Source organism: Lipotes vexillifer, unplaced genomic scaffold (assembly GCF_000442215.2).
Source record: "Lipotes vexillifer unplaced genomic scaffold, Lipotes_vexillifer_v1.1 scaffold129, whole genome shotgun sequence".
In the NCBI taxonomy this organism is placed as follows: domain Eukaryota; kingdom Metazoa; phylum Chordata; class Mammalia; order Artiodactyla; family Lipotidae; genus Lipotes; species Lipotes vexillifer.
Window position 1 is genome coordinate 2,072,093 of NW_006777287.1, and position 10,447 is coordinate 2,082,539.

Consider the following 10,447-nt stretch of genomic DNA (forward strand, 5'->3'; position numbering starts at 1 on the left):
CTTCCTCTCTTCCCCTATCCAAGCCCTATCCAGAAAATCCTCCAGAATGGCTCCAGAACCTTACACTCCCCGATGGGCAGGACCTTGGTTTCTCAGAATGCTAGAGTACCAATCTGAGAGGAAGCCAGAGCTGGAAGGGGCTGCCAAGACCAACTTCCATTTTACTGAAGGGGACAACCAGGTACAGTGTCCCACAGCCCCATGGTGACTTGAGATCTCTACTTCTTTCTCCAGAAAGTGTGTGTGTGTATGTGTGTGTCTCCCCACCCCGCCCCATAGCACTGGGTTGGGCACACAGCTGCTGAGAGCAGCCCTGGGGAGCAGAAGAAGGGCTCTGAGGGGGCAGTTGCTCCTTTCCTTCTTTGCTTTCAGCTCATGGGGGTTGCCAGAGTCATGGTGCTGACGGAGGTGGGGGTGTGCATCCAGGTATTTAAACCCTTAGTCTCTTGGGGCCTTAGAACATTACTGCGTGAGAATCAGGAGCCTGGGTCTACGGAGGCTCAGAACAAGGGCCAGAGAGAGTGTCGATGACCCCAAAGAGGTGAGTGAATGAATGAGTGCATGAAGGCGGAGATCAGGGTGTTGCTTGTCTAAGCCAAGGAATGTCAGAGTGCCAGCAGACCATCTGAAGCTAGGAGAGAGAACAGATTTCTGCCTCGTAGCCCTACAAGGAACCAACACTGCTGACACCTTGATCTTGGACTTCTGGCCTCCAGAACTGTGAGACAAAACATTTCTGTTGTTTAAGCCACCTAGTTTGTGGTACTTTGTCACAGAAGACCTGAGCGAACCAATACTGATTTTGGTGAATGAGTGGATGTTTTCCACCGCTCTGGCCTGGCCTACACGGCTAGCCTGTGGTCACTTCTCAAGCTTCCTGGACCCTTGGCCAGAGCCTATAAGAAATCGCCTCCTCAGACACATCTGGAACAACCTGACTCAGGGCAGCATAGATACATTCTCAGAAAGGGGCCGTGGATATGGACTGTCTCGTGGTGGGGTACCTGGAGGGCCAGGTTGGGCAGCCGGCTTCCTGCACTGTCTGTTGGGGCATCCTTTTCTGACTATTTCTTAGAAGCCACATGGAGGATGTTTCTGGGACATAGTTTGTGTTTTCGTATCGGGGTCTGCATCTGGGCCCTGTTGTCACAGCCCCCGACTTCCCCAGATATTTCCGCCATTGACGTCATGGCGGCCGGATGCGCTGGGCTTCATCGGCACCAAGGAGGAAGAGAAGGGGGCAGGTACCCTACCCCACGGGTTTCGTTCTGAGAATTGGCCGTCCCGTCCTGCAGCCGGCCAGGCCCAGGTGGGGTGATGTGGGTGCTGGCGGATGTGGTGAGTGACGTCCGTCTGGCCACCATGACAAGCCCTGGGCCCTATAGACCCGGCCCTTTTTGGGCCATGGAGAGGCCCAAGGTTTGATGCTTGGGGAGTGCCATGCAGACCCCACAGAGACTGGGAGCCTCAGGGTCTTCAAGTGGTACTATGCTAGAACCTCAGAATCGTAGAACATCATTTCTTAGATTCAAATGATCCCAGAATCTCAAACCCACAGACTCTGTGGGGTCCATGGGTCCAACTTCTCAGTAGGTGAAGGCCTATGTCCCTGGTGTCCAAAATCACTGGAACTTCCCGAAGTTCATAGTGCCTCCCGCCTGCCAGGCCTGGAATTGCAGCAAGCCTCCCCTCAGCCTCCCTCCTAAGTTCTGTGAAGGTAGGAGGGTCAGAATCGTCCCCTCTGCTTCCCCCAGCCTGGGGCCAGGCTCTGACACTAACTAGCTGTAACTCTCCTTGGGCTCATATGTAAAACGGGACAATAACTGTACCCATCTTCCAAAGTTAACGCACATGAAATGCTTAACAAAATGTTGGTGATCAGTAGATGGACCCCTGCAGGGCCTCCATCTCCCTGTCCATTCTGGGACAGTGCTCCCAGACTCACAGCCATTCTGCCAGAGATGGGGAGGGAAGGAAGGGGACATTGAGGCTGGCACACCTTCAGCTAGGACCTCGTGGTGGGAGCAGTCAGAGCCCTGGCCTTTGCCGGTAGAGTCTACCACCGGGATCTCTGGAGGAGCTGTGGGATAGAGGATCCCAGGGACCTGTGCCAACTCTGGGGACACGGCTGAGCTCTGTCCACAGCCAGACCCACAGATATACTGACTGACTTATGTCCCTCTAGTATCACCACCCTCTGGCCATGAGGCCTCCTGACCCATGGGGCCCTGGGACCCCACCCAGCCTAGCTCTTGTGAGGCTAGCCCCACACTGTGACCATGAGGGTCCAACTTGTGAGAGGGTAGAAGGGGGAACGGCAGCAGCTGGGAGACAGCCCAGGGTCCCCCTGCCCCTGTCATGGGTGCTGAGGGGTAAACTGAGGCCCATTGTTGGGGAGAGACACAGAGCCAGGGCCCCACTGAGAGTCCTGAGATCTGAGCTTGGGTCTCAACTCTACCACTGCATCTCTGTGAGGCCTTCAGAGAGGCCCTCCTGCCCATCTCCCAGCCTCAATTTGCCCCTCTGTACTCTGGGAAGGGGAGAGGTGTGGAGCAGATGAGGGCCGGCGGCCTTGTGCTCTGTGTCTGAGTGAGCTGTTAGGTGTCTGTAGGGCTTTGATTCGATAACTGCCGTTCTACCCAGGGGACTGGCTGAGAGACAGAAACAGAGATAGACAAACAGACATAGGCAAACAGAGAGACACAGAGAAGAAGAGCTACAGAGAGAGATGGGAGAGACATAAGGTGGGACAGAGATAGAAACACAGAGAGAGGAACAAAGAGAAAAAGAGAGATAGTGAGAGACACTGAGAGAAGGAGAGACAGTGAGGAGGGGGAAGGAGCCCATAGGAGCAGAAAGTCAAAGAGAGAACAAGAGAGACAGAAACAACACAGGGAGATGGGGAGAGACAAAGAGACAGAGAGAGAGAGAGAGAGAGAGAGAGAGAGGAGAGAGAGAGAGAGAGAAAGGAGAGAGAGAGAGAGATGCTCCAAATAAGAACAGTTGTTGGTCTCTGGCTGGAGGAGCTGATCCTTCGTTATTCCAAAATAATGAGGAATAACAAAGGGCAAGATGCCAGGGCCTTTGGCCGGGTGCTATATTGTATTGCAGAGCAACAATCAGCAAAGTGCTATGGCCCTGGCACCAGAACAGACACCAAGAAACAGAACAGAATGGAAAAGCTCAAATACAGACCAATGTCTAGAGGGAACGGAGTTTGTGATGAACACGGCATTTCAAACCAGGGGACGCTGGAGAATAGATTGTTTAACAAATGGTTCTGGGACAATTAAGGGGAAAATAAAGCTAATGACTAACCAGTCCAGTTTTCCACCAACCCCTTCCTGCCCAGTTTGAAATGTCACCCTCATCATGTACCCTAAAATAAATTCCAGATCCATTAAAGAGATAAATAATAATCTTATATGGATCTTGGGTTTATTGTATGCCAGGCCCTAGGCTAAGCATCTAACAAGGTTGAGAGATTTAATTCTTACAACCACCCTTTGAGGTCAGTACTATTATAACCATCACAGTACCTATGAGGAAATGGAGGTATCGAGAAGTTAAATGCCTGGCTAAAAATTACACGAATTGCTTGAGCTGAGGCTGGGTTTGTCCCAGACAGTCTGGCTCCAGTACCCACACTCTTAACCTCTACAGTAAGTGGAAAAAATGAAGCCATAAAAGAGAATAAAAGCCAACACAGGTGAACATTTATCTCATTTTCAAGTGGGAAAGGACTTTCTAAGCACAAAACCAGAGACAGTAACCACAGAAGAAAAGACTAACCTTGTTGACAATATAAAAACATCATAAGCATCACAAAACAGCATGAACAAATAGCAAAACAACTTCAGTAAATGATGAATTGAGAGAAAATATTTGCTATATATGTATGGCTGATGGAAGGCTAATATCCTTTTATATAAAGAGCTGTGACAAATCAATAAATAAAAATGATGAACACCCTATTAGGACTAAGGACTTGACCAGACAAATGAAAAAAAAAAAAAAAAGCACATATGGTCAACAAACAGTATAAGTTATTGAAAGATGCAAATTTCAACAACATGGTAATATTTTTCTTACCTGTTATGTTGAGAAAGGATTAAAAAATGATAATACCCACCCACGGTTAGCTTGAGTAGAGGGAACATAAAACAGGACAACCTTTTGGAAGAACAATTTGCAGAGAGGGTCAGAAACCTTAAAAATGCACAAACGCTTTGCCCTAGCCACTCGATTTGTAGGAATCCGAGGAACTAATCCAGGATGATTATGCGAAAAAACTGTAAACAACCCGAATGTCCAAAAATCAGCACTTGGTCGAACCAGTCGTGGTTCATACCAATGTGAGGACAGTCCGAACAATTATGAAAGATCATACGTTGAAACATTTTTCAGTGACCTACCAAAATGCTCCTATTCATTGAATAAAGCAGAAACAAAAGCAATAGATAGATAGATAGCATGATTCTAATTTGGTTAAAAAATAATAACAGTTAACACTCAGTGAGCACTTGCTAAGCCTGCAGAGAGGAGGTCACCCCAGACCTGAATGGCCTGCTCTGTTCCTGGACATGGATCCTGGCCCTCCCCCCACAACACCAGGTCCTGAGGGTAGAACCTCACAGCTAAACCATGGTTGACAATTGCGTGAAGTGCCCCCCTGGAGGGTCTCCTCATGCGGTGCAAGCGCAAGTTCAGGTTAAGTGCTCAGCCCAACCCGACAGCCCACAATCCTCTTTTGATCAGGGCAAACAGAATTGATGCTCATTCTTGTAAAATGTAAATGTCCTCCTCGACATTACTCAACACACTGTTATTAAGTGCCAACTGTACAAAGCTCTGTGCTGGGGGCTGGGGGTAGTGGGGGAGAGGCAGGCAGGGGGAAGGCAAGACGAGTGAGCAGGAAAGGCGGTGGGAGAGACGGAGGAAAGGAGATAAATGGAGTGTGGTCAAGATGGAGGAGACAGCGACAGGAGAGATGGTCAGAGCCAGAGAAAGACAGAGGGGTGGAGAGTCTGCGTGCCAGGGAAACAGAGAAAGAGAGGGGCAGAGAATCACGAAAAGAGTGAGACAGAGAGGGACGGGAGATATCGAGAGAGAAGAGCCAAAGGTATGCCAGAGACGTCGCTGAAATTTCCAGTTACACCTGGACAGTGTTTCAAGTTGTTCAAAGCTCTGAGATTCATAAAGACTGGCAGTTGATATATTTAAAAAATCCTACCCATCCACACATCGATCCATTTATTTATCTTTGCCTCTGCCTCAGCACTGATTAAGTACTTGATCTATCAGTCTTCTGGCGTTTGTTATTACTATTATTACTGTAAAAAATACCTTACCTGACCAGGACCACAGGAGCTGCTGCGTGTGTCTTGCTGGTCCCAGAGGGCCCCTGACTACCCTCCAACCCAGTGCCTACCTCACTGTCGTCTCTTCCGCTGGACCCGCATCTGGTGGGGGAGAGCGGGGACACTCACCTTGGTGAAGTGGACTGACAGAAAAGGATCAGCCTGGCTTGTGGGAAACTGTCACATATCAAAAACAACTTTGCTTTTATACCGAGAAGAAAAACCACGGTGTGGAAGCCACAGACCTCTCTCTTCTAATAATCCAATTTTTTTTTTCGATGAGTGTGTACGCTGATAATCACGGGGTGGGGGGGGTTCTCATAGTTTTTTCTCTCTCGCTCTCTCTCTCACTCGCTCGCTCTGTTTCTCCTCTTCTTGATTATGAGACTTAAACGGAAATTTTGAAATTTTGGGTTTTTTCTTTGCCCTTTACGAGTCATCTGAAAATATGATTTCTTCCCCTCACTACAGAGGTGAGAGGTATCAATGAGATAACAGGGCTCATGAGAAACCACAGTTTTTAAAACAAAAGTGTGTAGAGTTAGAAAAAAAGGGAAAAGAACTCAAATCACAGGGACATCCCAGGCAGGGAGAGATGACACTCTGTGAGTGAGGGGATATTTGAGGGTCTCTGGGGAAAGGAAGAAAGGAACTGAGATGCTACATGTGAATGGGAAACACCAGGGAAAGAAATGGAATAGGGCTGCGTTTCCAGAGGCCTTGTGCTGGACCAGGCCTCAGTTTCCCCTTAAGTGGAATTGATACGGTCATCACGGTCTTACTGCTCAGGGGTGGGGAGCTCTGGATACTCTTGCAACCCATCTTCTCACAGAGGGTGAGAGGCATGGAAGTTACTTCATGGAGAAAAAAGCAGGGAGTCCCTCCCTACCCCCGACAATTCACAGAATCCAAGAGTCTGAGAATCATTGGCTCCCAGAATCCACTGAACATCACTGAGTGAGGAAAGGGAGAAAAGTCTTGCCTCATTACCTCTTAGGGCCTGAGAGCTCTGACCCAGAGGGGAAGGTCCCAACCAGGCCCCATTATTAATGAATCCATCCTCACAAAGCCTAGAGAGGCTCCTTGGGACCCCAACCTTCTCATGGTCAGGGATACCATGGCCTGATGCTTCTGAGGCCCTCAGCCTTTGCGATTTTCTACTTCGAAAAGTCCCAGTTTCCAAGGGTTTAGGATTCTAAATATCCACCATCATCCCCGTAGCTGACAATTATCTCAGATTTCCCATGTGCCAGATGCAGCGCCGAACACTTCTCACAATTATCGTGTTCAATCCTCACCACAGCCCTTGGATTTCCATCTTGTCATCATGGCCGTTATACAGATGGGGAAAACGGAGGCACGAAGCAGTCGGGCAACTTGCCCAATATCACAGAGCTGGAGGATAGGGGCCCTGCGTTCCACTGGTGCTGGGCTTTGAAACCGCCAGGTTTCCTTGAGCACAACGGTCTCAGGCTTTAAATTCTAGGCTGCAATGATAGGGAGGTTCTGAGATTTGGAGATTCTTCTGGAGGCTTGAAGGTTTCAGGTTGTCCAAGACTTGGTGGCTGTATTTCCTCACCTCCGCAAGCACCCCCTCCAACCAATGGTCAACAGGGGAGACCAGCCCCCAGGGGCTTCTCCTGACAGGCCGTGGCTGAGACTCCCTGCCCTTGGCTCTCCAGTGCCCTGCATGACCCAGAGTTCTGTCATCCAATGTCCACTCCAACCCGTCTGCAAGACTGGCTTCAGGCCTGGGAAAGAGAAATTGGAAACAGATTTTTATTCACATGGTATAAACCTACTGGCCAAAACCCACCCCCCTTTACCCCTTTGCTTCTTTTCGTCCCACCATCTCCCAAATCCTCAAAAGAAGGAGAGCCTCTTTCCTCAACTCAGACTCACCTTTCTGGAAAAGCCCAGAGGGGGGTCTGGTGGCCTGGCTTTGTGAAGACAAGAGAAAAAAAAAAAAAAGGGGAATAGAGAAAAAAAAAAACTAAAAAAAAATCAGCCAACAACAATAAAAAAAAAAAGAACCCAACCCTCCCTACCATTAGTTCAAAACAAAACTTTCACTGGTTGAGGCTTCTGGGTTGGTGGGACATGTCTGAGACCCAAAGACGGCCTGTGTGTGCCGGGCAGGCAGGGGAGGCACCAAGTGGGATGAGGTCTCAGGTTGAAGGCCTGCAGGGACCCTGCATACAGCAGGGGCTTAAAAGATATGGCATGTGGTTGGGAGCAAGAGAGGGGGTGAGGCGCGTGCTCATCAAGAGGGAGTCCAACTTTAGGTATGTCCCTAAGGTTAATTAATGACCCCTTGCTCCCTGTCGACTTGGTTCTGGACATTCCCTACATGTCCCATGTAACTATAAACCAGGTCAGTTCTAGAAGCCGAGGCCCCATTGCCTGCCTCAGGACCTGTTCCCTCCTGAGAGAGGGGGCTGGTTTTCTCTTTCAGGGTCCGAGGTGTGGGCTACATCCTCCCCAAACCATCTCTCCCTTACTGTCACTTGCTCCATGAGAGGAGTGCCAGAAAAGAAGGAGGAAAGCTGAGTGACGGGTGATGCTGCTGCTGCTGAGAGCCAGTACCCTTGCAGAATGAGGGCCGAGGGGTCAGGTGGGCAGAGAGGGGCAGAGGTCCCCACCTCCTCTCTGCACTGGACTATATCCTCTCACACGGGAGGCTTCTGGGGGAGAGTGGACAGGATTAAATAGAGAGGTTGGTGAAAGTCCCCAGAGAAGTGGGCCTTTGACAAAGACTTGAAGGAGGTGAGGGAGGGAGCCATGTAGATATCTGAGTAATTCCAGAGGAAACAGCCAGCGCAAAGGTCCTGAGGTGGGAGTGTGTCCAATTTGCTCAAGGTCTACTAAGGAGGTAAGAGTGTGGTTAGAATGGTGTGAGTGAGAGGAAGAGGGGTAGGAGGTGAGGTAAGAGAGGGGACTAGGGGGGCCGTTAAACCATGCAGGACCTTGTAGCCCATGGTAAGGACTTTGGCTTTTACTCTGAGTGACTAGGAGGCCATGGGAGGGTTGTGAGTAGAGGAGAGATGTGAACTGTCTTAGGACTTAACAGGATCCCTCTGATTGCTGAGTGTAGAATGGACTTTAGGAGTGAGGATGGAAGCAGAGGGATCAGTGAGAGGGAGGCTACTGCAATGGTCCAGGTGACTGATGATGGTGCTGGCAGTGGAGGGGGTGGGGAGAGGGTATATTCGGGAAATATATCGAATGGAGAGCTGACAGGATTTGTTGAAGGATGAGAGTCTTGGGGCCAGACCAGGACACAGACAACACCCTAACTCTGTGGGCAGGAAGGAGTCCCTGGACTACTTAACAGCTTGAACTTTTAGGTGAGGAAAAAAAGTTCTATCTTGTTTAAGCCCATATTATTTTGTGGGGTCTTCCCTGTTATTTGCAACTAAACATACTGATTGGTTCCTGGCCCATAACCCCATCCTGGACACTGAGACCTGAGGAGGGGAGCCCGCCGGTGGAACTGCCTCCCTCCTAGGGATGCTGTGAGTCAGAACCTTGCATACAGTAGGTGTTCAGAAAATCCTCCCAGGATGAAGGGGGAATGTATGAATGGCCATGTTCAGTGGACGCAAGCTACAATTCTGTTCCCACGGAAGGCGGGATCTCAAAGGAAGAGTGAAAGGGGAATGAAAGGAGTCCACTAGATGAGGAAGAAGGAGCAGCACTCCTGGGAGAGGGAACAGTAGGGGCAGAGACCGGGGACAGAAAGAAGGGAGGTGAGGCCACTGTGGGGTGTGGAGCTTGAGTCCCGCAAGAAAGACAGGGCTTTGATTTGTGATTACGTTAGTCAATATCTGCCAACATGCCCGACCAACTCCTGGCTGCATAGTCACGCTCAGTGTTTTCTGAGCTGGAGTTAGAAAAAGCTAATCTTCCCCGAAAGCTCAATCTTTCATTTGGCCATTCATTCAACAATGGTGCCAAGTCCTGGAGAACACTGAGGGTGATAATCAGGGACATTCTTGGCTGGTGGCACCGCTCAAGCAAAGGCTCGGAGCTGGGTTGGGCAGACCCACTGCGACAGAAGAGTCCGTTTTGCTTTCTCAGATCTCACACTAGGATGCAGTCTAGGTCTTCAGGGGCTCTGGGCATTCATAGCCCTGGGGCAATAGGGAGTCACGGAGGGTTAAGGAGAAGGTAAATCCATCCACGAGAGGAATACTCTTTCTAAGGACTGCCTGCACTCTACGGTTCAGAGGCCCGACCACTCTCCAGCTCAGACGGCCTACAAACCTTCCTCTCCTCTAGCCTCCTTATTGGCTGTTCATCCCCTCCTTCACACCAGCTACAACATCCCCGTTGGCTCTGCTCTTTCCCGTCCCACCTCCGGGTCTTTCTGTCCCGATACACTTTCTAGCTTCAGCATTGGTTCATCCCGTTCTTGCACTGCCCCTTGAGGTCTCAACCACCTTCACTCTGACTCCCCCATTGGCTATCTGCTACCTGTCTTCCTCGCTCTCGCCTTCATCACCCACCCCATTGGCTCTTCCCCTCAAGTCCCGCCTCCGAGGCCGCTCACATACCGCCTCTTAGTCCCCTTTTAGTCTCCGTATTGGCTAGTTCCGCCCTGGCACCGCCCCTTGAAGGCGTAGTGCACACTCACAAGACTCCCCATTGGCTCGCTGCAGCCATTATCGTCATCCCTCCTCTACGTCGCCGCTGCGCAGCTCCCCATTGGCTGTTCGCTGTCTCTACCTTCCGTCCCACTACCTACGCAACCCATGGATCTCCTACGGTTCCGGCCTCTCCGTTCGCTCCCTGCTGCCCCCATCGCCTGTAGCCATTCCGTTTTCTCCGCCGCTCCCATGCCGCTCCCGCTCACACTTCCCCATTAGCTGTCCTACTTCTGCTCTCTTCATCCCGAACCCCGCACCCCCCCATTCACGCGTCCCCATTGATCCCTGATTATCCCGCCTCCTACACCGCCCACTCTCGGGTATCCCCATTGGCTGCGTGCTTCCCCTGTACTCGCTTCACCGTCTACGTCACGCGTGCGCGGCTCCCCATTGGCTCTCCGCTATACCTGTCGTCTCGCCGCCTACGACCCCCCCCCC

The 10,447-nt window shown here is 50.6% G+C and overlaps 1 protein-coding gene across 2 annotated transcripts in view; it reads right to left on the reverse strand.

Moving 5' to 3' along the window:
* FOXP3 (forkhead box P3) overlaps positions 1 to 5,648 on the reverse strand; it is a 14,048-nt gene extending 8,400 nt beyond the window's left edge. For both annotated transcript variants that reach the window (XM_007450919.1, XM_007450917.1), the window contains exon 1: positions 5,490 to 5,648. The gene's annotated coding sequence lies outside the window, so the exon portion shown is untranslated. The remainder of the gene's footprint in view (positions 1 to 5,489) is intronic.
* Between the last annotated feature and the right edge of the window lie 4,799 nt (positions 5,649 to 10,447).